Genomic DNA, 9,480 nt, shown 5'->3' on the forward strand with positions numbered 1-9,480 from the left:
TTCAGAATCAAAGTAGCTCCATAGAGCCACTCAGAAAAATTACTGCAGTCCTTCAGGTCTGTCTGTTGAACGCAGCCTCGCTCCCTTCTGGGCAATAGGGCTCGACATGTCCTTTATTCGCATACCATTGTGCAAATGGCTCTGGCAATTTAGCAATTAGGCAGCAGAGCCAGTTCCAGGGCCAAATCTAGCAGCTGGGAGAATGACTGTGGGCGAGGTAGGGGCCTGGAATTCATCAGTCAGCCGGGGGGGGGGGGGGGGGGAAAGCTGGAGGAAGCATGCATCCCCTACCATTTTATCAGCTAGCCTCCCAGAATGGCTGCTTAAAGTCCCCCTGCCTCGGGGGAGTTGTCTGCACTTCCAAAGCCGCCTAGGGCACCCTCTAGGCCGCACAGTGGCAACAGACACAGCCCTGTCTGGGGTTTGTAGCCCATGCTAATGGAATACCTAGTGCAGTGGGCCTCAGGTTGAGAACCACAGAGCATCCCTCCAATCCACACACAGACCCCTATGCCCAGCGCCTCCCACCACAGAGTGGGGTCAAGAGTAGAGCCCTGGGTGGGGCCAGGTAGCAGCACCCACCCCACAGGCCGGCCAGTCTGGACCCCAGAGCCCTGCCACACAGGGCGAGCCAGCCTGGACCCCACAGCCAGGCAGCCAGGAACCTGCGGCCCGGTGGCCTTTAGCATGTAGCTGGTATCTACAATGCGGGGGCACAAACCGCATGTAGATCGGGCTATCTCCCCCCAACCCCCCAAAAAGTCATCCTCTTTTCTAGGCGTTAACCCTGTGCCTTCCCATTAACACACATAATAAAAGGAGGCTGATCCACCAATCCCATGATCTCATCACACACATATGGATGAAAGGGTTGCCACATCCTCCTCATCTCTGCTTCTCCCTTGCGCCTTTCAGAAACAAGGGTGGACGGGCTGGTTTTCTAACCATTCCTTCAGAGCTTTGTTCGGGCGCTGCTCAGTTCCTAGTTACCGTGCTGCCCCTGTGGGCGGTTTTCGATTCTGGTGAATGACAGACGGATAATGAACCCAAGGCAGCTGTCGGGAGGTAAGCACCTGAAGTAGTTACAGCACCTTCCTCATCTGAAATCTCTTTACATAAGTGGAATCAACACCTGGAACGATACTTAATACCGTGCATTTCTACAGAGCTTTTCAGAGGAGGAGACCACATGGAATAGGGTGGCCTTGAAGGTAAAGGCACTGCTCTAATCACTGGACTCCCTTTCCCCTCCTGGAGCCAGGAATCCTGACTCCCAGACCCCTGCTCTAGCCAGTAGAACCGACTCCCCTCCCAGAGCAAGGCATGAAATGCAAGATTCCTGAGTCACCAGCTCAGCCTCTCTCACCACTTATCCCTCGCAGAACCGGGAACAGAACCCAGGAGTCCTGACCCCAGTCCTATGATTTACCATGCTGTGGAAATACCAAATGCGATCCCAACTCCACCTTCTAGAGACAGCTGCTGTCAAAGAAACACCAAGTGGTGAAGTGGGGGTGGAGAAAGCCCTCCGTCCTACATTTGCAGCAGCATGCTCCAAATATCAAAGCCAAAACCTCCATCCTGGGTGTGAGCCGTACTCAGCGATGATTCAAATAATCCCACGATAAGAGCCAGTAGCTTGCGTCAGCAGAATATAAACCAGAACCTGGAATGGAAACATGTAGGCAAAGCCAAGTACTTGGGAGCCTCCGTGGAGATGAGTAAGGAAATCAACCCCCTTGGGGGCGACGAGTCTCATCGCCCCCAAGTCATGGGTGAAGCAGGACTCACTATCTCCTGTTTAATCTGCGTGGGCCAGGAGCTGCCAGGTCTCTCAAGCTCAGAATTTGGGAAAGCAGAGTCTGGTCTGTCCCGACATGCTGGAGAAATGATAGAGATACAGGATGGAGGGAGAAGCCTTTGCCAGCTCATCCTGAAGAAAAGGGGAGACAGTTGCCCTCCACAAAACAAAACAAAACAAAAAAAACACCCCACACAACAGATCTCCAGGACAGCTTTTAATCCACTCATAAAACGCCACCTTCTTGCCTACACATCTGCTATCTGCTGGAGGTGGGCCCCCACAGCTGCAACAGTACGATCAACCTCCTGGCCTTCCCCAAAAGGCTGGGGCATAGTATCCTGAGTGGAGCTAGAGAAAGTCAGGTTTGAGGAGGGACCTAGGCTGCTGGGCACTAAGGGCCAGGCTGCAGAATGTCCTTCCTGTACTGTTAACTCAAAGTGGCCCACCCTCTTCCCCAGCACAAGGGAGATCAGCTGCACTGCAATTGGGTGCTGCAAAGGGTGTTGTGTGTGTTTTCACTGCATAGCTAACTCTCAGCATGTAACCCTGACCTCAGCAGGTTTAATGAAGATGTCTCTCTTCCCAATGACCCTGCTTAGATTAGACAAATAGAGCTTTTCATAGAATATCAGCATTGGAAGGGACCTCAGAAGGTCATCTAGTCCAACCCCCTGCTCTAAACAGGACCAATCCCCAGACACATTTTTTACCCCAGATCCCTAAACAGCCCCCTCAAGGATTGAGCTCACAACCCTAGGTTTAGCAGGCCAATATTCAAACCACTGAGCTATCCCTTCCCCCAATGGAAGCCACATGCCTAATTCCCATAGGTCCATTTGAGAATCCCATCCCTAGCTCAGACCATATCATTCTTCTACAGGGCCTGCAACAAGGGGTTACCTTTGGGAAGGTACTTCCCACCTTCCCAAAGCATCTGGCACCAGCTGTTGCCAGCTCTGGTGATTTTATTGCAAGACTTGCAATATTTGGTCCTTTCCTTAAAGTCCCAGTTACCGGAGTAGGGCTGCCAACTTGCCTGTATCATCCTGGAGTCTCCAAGAATTAAAGATGAATCTTTAATTAAAGAGGATATGTGACAAAACCTCCAGGAATACGCCCAACCAAAATTGGCAACTCTATGGACAGACCTGGAGTCGTTTGCATACCTGAGCATCTCAGCTGTCGTTTTAAATGAAAAAACAGGGTTCCCAACCTTCACAGTTGGGAGAGATCAGTCTGAAAATGTGACCTCCATGGGCTATGACACCAGAAGACAAGAACACCACTGTTGTTGGGTTTTTTTAAACTCATGACTGTTAAGCCAATCCTGTGATTTTTTGGAGGCCTGACTGATGATTTTTCAATGCTAAGGGCCGGCAATGTTGCACCCCTGCCAGCAGAGGTGCTCAGACCTGCAACCAGCCAGGAATCTCCCTGGCACACGAAACCACCAACGCAGTCTTGACCTGTTATTTGGGGATTGTGGGCTGGGTGACACTCCGCTCCCATTGTTACCTTCCAGTCTCATAAAACTCTGCTCCTAGCTGGGTTGCTAGGAGGAAGGAGCAGTGGAGTGAGCCCCGTGATGGGTGTTGTCATGGTTCATACCACAGACGGTCTTAGCACCTGTTTCTCTTAGAGCCTGTTGTCTCAGTAGCCTACCCTCCCACTCTCCTCCTACCAGGCCTAAAGCTACTGCTGTGTCATTTGCTTATGAGCTACCCAGGAAACAGCTCACATGCTGTCATTTGCACCTCAACAGACACACTTCCTGTTATTAGAGTAGATTACACTGCAAAGCTAGAGCACTCTGTGTGTGCCTATTGAATGCGTAATTTGTATTAGGGTAGCACTTACAGGTCACCAACCCCAGTATGGCTAGAGGACCACATTCTCACCGATGCAGAAACATTCACATACTTGGGCAGCATCATCAGCCAGGACGGTGGAACAAGCCAGGACATCCGGAACCAAATCAATAAAGCCAGGAACACCTTCAGGAGCTTAAACTCCATCTGGAAATCATCAAAATACAACATCGAAACCAAACTCTAGATTAATCAGAGCTGTGTACTTTCAACACTACTTTATAGTGCAGAATGCTGGGGAATGAGAAAGTATGACATGTCCAAACTGTCTTCAGTTCATACAACCCACCTCAGAAAAATCCTCAGTATCTTTTGGTCCAGAACAATCTCAGCCCAAGAACTATTGACACAGTGCAGCCAAGAGGATCTCAGTACCATCATTGCCAGGAGGCATTGGAGATGGTCATGTGCTTCAGATGGAACCTGATTTCATCACCAGAGTAGCAATAAGATGGACACCTGAAGGCAAGCGAAAACGAGGCCGCCCGAAAACAACAAGGCGAAGAGCTGTGGAAGCCGAGCTGAAAAACCTGGGGCATAGATAGGGAACCATTGAAAGACTTGCCAGAAACAGACAGGAGTGGAGGAGCTTCATTGCTGCCCTAAACACCAGATGCATAATAGGAACATGATGATGATATAGTGCAGACCAAGATTAGGGCTCCATGGGGCTGGGTACTGTACAGACACACAGGGAACCATCTTCACTAAAGAGATAACTCGGGTGATCGACCCCCAGGTTAGCCTAGCCCTGGTATGAACAGCCACATTGCAAAGCCCTACCTGAGTCACTGGGGCTACTTCCGGGGTCATAGCCCTGGGGTCTTTGGGCTGAAGTGAACTGAGCCATGCTATATTTTTTTCCAGTGAATTATGGGAAAATTTATCTGTCCTTCTGTACACACAGTGGATTTGGGGGAATGCACTGGAGAGCTAGCAGCCCTGGCATGGTTTGTTAGCCTATGTCCACACTGCAAAATGGATGGGTTACCAGCCCAAATGAAAGCCTCGCTCGGGATTTAGCCAGGAAGGACCAGCTAGGTCAGGTGTAAAGCACCATTAAACTCGGATGACAGGGTTGTATGTGTGGACAGGAGGGGGAGTTAAGGGCAACACCCAGTTTAAATGTGCAGTGAACACATGGCCATGGGAAGAGCAAGTCCCTGTCCCAAAGACCTTGGAATCTAGGAGACAAAGCATGAGTGGGGAAACAGAGGCACAGAGACTGATCATAGGCCTCACAGCAGGCTAGGTAAACCCAGGAATAGAATGCAGGTCTCCCAATTCCCAGCTTAGTGCCCTATGGACTGTGCCATCCAGCCTGCGCATTTAGCACTTTGTCCTGCTAGCTGGATTAGTAGAACTTCTTAAATTCATGTCTGGTTACTGGACACTGGACACAGAAATCCAGAAACAACCCCCCCCCCATGCCACTGCTCAGAGCTGAGATCTTAGTTTAACCGGAGGGAAGGATGGTACAGAAGGCTATCTTTGGGTGTACACTCCCGCCCTCTGCTGTGACGAATGCACGAGTAGAGAAGTCAGCATTAATAAAAGCAAAGTAAACTAAGAAAACTATTGCCACAACAGTGGATTTAGCATTCATGGCGCCGATATAAAAAGGGACCCCCCAGTGCCTGGTCTGTGACAGCTGTCTTCCCTTTACCATCAATGCTGAAGTCACATCTCAGCCACTTCAGGGATGGATGGTGGCCTAGATGAGCTCCCCAGTGCACGTCTTCTGTCCACACGCTGGGCACATGTTAGCATCATGGGTGCTGTCACTCCCCTGCAATGATCAGAAAGGCAAAGCCCTGAGTCTTACGTTTTCCTATGTTCTAAAATTGTTGGTGTTTTGATTTACTTACAGCCTGGCCCTGCGTGTCTCCCAGCAGATGCTTGGTTCCTTTGACACCCACTGAGCTCAAAGGGCCCAGAGAGCACCCAGCACAGTGCTGGATCAAACCCTTAATCTTTGAGCTAAAACCTACTCTGCTAACACCCCTGCCACTGTCCTCCAGGACCCAAGCCCTCTGCTGCCCATTTGTGGCTAATCCTGCTTGACAATGACTTGCACACAGCCCTGGTGCAGCTCTAGGGTTACATAATGGACCCTTGTGTAGCCAGGAGGTATCAGCAATAAAAAGAGGAAAACAATCACAGCTCCTACTGACAAGGAACGTATTGTTCTACAAAGGTGAGTCAAAAGCCATTGAGTTTTTCCAAGGTATTGTACTTCCTGGCACGATTACTGTAAACAGCAAGCTAGCTACTAGCTTGATGCCAAGCAGACAGGGGCCAGGACGGATGCAGGATGCCAAGTCATATAGTTAAATAGGTGGGGAGTCCAAATATCCTGTAACTAATCCAGGGCTTCCTAGATGTCCTGTTGTGGATATTTGTAACTTCATGGGAGCGGCAGGGACAGAACTTGGACCCTTCTACCCCAAAGAGCAAGAACCATAGAGAGGGCGAACCAGGGCTTAAATTCTCATAGAGCATTTAGTAGAGCCACCCACAGGAGGCACCAGGGCTTGGAGCTTCTGCCACACAGCTTTGAAAATATTTACCAGAGCTCCACTCTGAACAGCTCCGGCTGAATGTAAGCCCTGGGGTGAACCAGGGGCCAGGACACTACTCTGAAAGGTCTGGCCCCAACAGTGCACTTTATGGCAGTGCTCAGGGGCGAGGGCAGAGTCGCCTCTTGCCTCAACCCCCAAAATGGGGAGGGATGCTGGAGGTGGAAGTACCAGGAGAACCCCCTACTGTGATGAGGAAGCACCCAAAGAGTTGTCAAAGGGATCAATGGCATGCAGGTGACTGCGCTGGGCTGTTACCCAGCTGGGAACCTTGGAGGTAATTTGACTAATGAAGCTGCAGCCTGGTTACAACCCACACCACATGTCCTTGCCTTCTTCCATGCAGTGAGCACACGCCCCTGCTAACTGAGGTGGGGAAAAGCAGCACTAGCCAGCTAGCAGGGGCCTAACTCTGCTTCCATTGGAAGCAAGTATTGACTTCCATGGGAGATGAGGTAGGCTAATGTTGACCACTTTAGGTAGCCCATCCCACAGGATGTATGACAAGAGGTGGTTGGGAAATGCTGGGAGGGGAAGTGACAAAGAACAGCGTATGTAAGTACATGTGTGAGAGAGAGAGAAAAAAAACCAAGACTGCAATGGAAAGACCAGAACATTTCAATATTTTCAGTTTAGGCTTGGGAGATTTGGCCTTTTGATGAAAACCCCAAAAGTTATTAAAAGCTTTAAAAAAAAAAAAACACAACACCAACTTCCCTAGCTCCATTTCTGCCCTCTGAAATGTCCCAATTTCTCATTTCATCCATCAAAAAGTTTGTTATGTTCTTAAAAATTAAGAAAGGCCACACTGGGTCAGACAGATGGCCGATCTAGGCCAGTATTCCGTCTCTGACAACGGCTGGTATCAGATTCTTCAGAGGGAGTGAATAGAACAGGGCAATTATTGAGTGATCCATCCCCTGTCAGCCAGTCCCAGCTTCTGACAGTGAGAAGTTTAGTGCCATCTGGATCATGGGCTTGCATCCCTGCCCATTGCGGCTAATAACCATTGATGGACCTAGCCTCCATGAACTTACCTAATTCTTTTTTTAATCCAATTGTACTTTTGGCCTTCCCAACAGCCCCCGGCAATGAGTTCCACAAGTTGACTGCACACTGAGTGAAGAAGTACTTCCTTTTGTTTTAAACCTGCTGCCTATTAATTTCATCTGGTGACCCCTGGTTCTTGTGTTATGTGAAGAAGTAAACAAACACTTCCTCCTTCACTTTCTCAACACCACTCATGATTTTATAGAGTTCTATCACATGCCCCCGTAGTTCTCTCTTTTCTAAGACGAGCAGTCCCAGTCTTTTCAATTGCTCCTCCTATGGAAGTTGTTCCATACCTCTAATCATGGTAGTTGCCTCTCTCTGTACTTTTTCCAATTCTAATAGATCTTCTTTGAGATGGAGTGAAGAGCCCTGCCCGTGGTATTCAATCTGTGGGCCTACCATGGATTTATATTGTGGCATGATGATATTTTCTCTTATTGTCTATCCCTTTCCTAACATTAGCAGCTTTTTTGGGACTAGTGCCGCATATTGAGCAGATGTTTTCAGAGAACTATTCACAATAACTCCAAGACCAGCTCATATAGACCCCATCATCTTAGATGTATAGTTGGGATTAAATTTTCCGAAGTACATTACTTTGTATTTGTCACATTCAATTTCAAACCATCAGGAATATGTTCCAAGCAGGCTGGAAGAGTGAGTGCATGCACATTGTATCACAACAGGCAAAGCATTGCACAATATTTGTAACCACCTAGGACTTCTCTGCACATAGTGACTGTCCCTATGGAATTTAGATCCTCCTGCTCCAAAAGCACTGTTAACAGAGCTAAAGGAGACTCTCCATTCTTAGTCATACAGGGCATATGATACCCACATCTGAACAGCTCAGATGCTGTTCAGCAGAGGGCAGTGAGGCACAATTAACATTCTCAAAGTGCTTTAAGAGAGAAGGTACTACAGCGAGCCAATCAGAAGGAGTTATTTGAATCTCTATTGTTTAATGCTGGTTTAAAAAAAAATTATGCGTGATAAACGTTGTTGTCTCAAGTGGCTAGTCAAAGTTCAGGGCTTTGGTGGTGGTGGTCCAGATGGGAGCAAACATTGATGGTAGCCAGCTATTTCTTTTGAAGCAGTGTTGTTTGTTTAAAAGGAATGTACAAAGTCCCATGCCTCTGAATGCAGAAGGAAGAAAGAACAATTTTTTAGACCCAAAAGCTCCGCTGTTCTTACAGGCAGGTTGCTGTTGGCTTTTCTTACCTCTCTCTCTGTTCTTGTCTATACAGATAATGAAGTCAGACTACCGGACATTACCCAAGCTGTTCTTTTACTGAAAACAAAATTATAAACAGTGTCTTGTAATCAACTCCTTCAGAACGCTAAGTTGTCGGATGAGATTCCGACCTCCAAGAAATATGCACACTTTATACAGATATTTTACATACACACACAAAAGCTAGCTAAGCGACACATTTAAAAAAATATATATTGTTTGTTGTCTTTTGTTTAACGATTTGGTAGCTCTGAAAAACGTTGCCATAAAAGTGTCCCAAATTTTGACTTTGAAAATATGGCCCCCTTACCTGTCTACTTAAAGAGAACTTGTAAGATTATTTGTAATTGCACCATCTAGTGGCTTCTAATATTCAAAATTTTTATTAACGCCAATGTTAAAAATTATATTAGTACACAGGTTAAGAAAAAAGCGACAGAGTCCTGTGGCACCTTATAGGCTAACAGATGTATTGGAGCATAAGCTTTTGTGGGTGAATACATGCGTCTGACGAAGTGGGTAGTGGAAATTTCCAGAGGCAGGTATAAATATACAAGCAAGAATCAGTCTAGAGATAATGAGGTTAGTTCAATGTGTTTGTACATCTGGGTACATCTGGGTCTTAGATTATCCAATAAAGTCATAAGATACATACACTGCATGATCAGCAATAACCCAAATTTAGGTGAATAAATTTAAGAATACAATTTAGATATCAGCATCCAAGCATTCGGGTATATCACTCACGAAAAGGTATACAGAGAGTTGGTCATGGAAAGCGAATATAGCAATGAGTGAAGATTGTCCCTCGGTAATTGAGAATTTAGGGTAAGTTGTCCATTTCGAAAATACAATCCACAAGGAAAGAATTTCAGTTACTTTCCCCAGCTGCACTACCAGCTCCTTCCTCCTGGTATTGCCAATGTCCAGTGATGTGTTCTA

This window comes from Gopherus flavomarginatus, chromosome 16 (assembly GCF_025201925.1).
Source record: "Gopherus flavomarginatus isolate rGopFla2 chromosome 16, rGopFla2.mat.asm, whole genome shotgun sequence".
NCBI lineage: Eukaryota > Metazoa > Chordata > Testudines > Testudinidae > Gopherus > Gopherus flavomarginatus.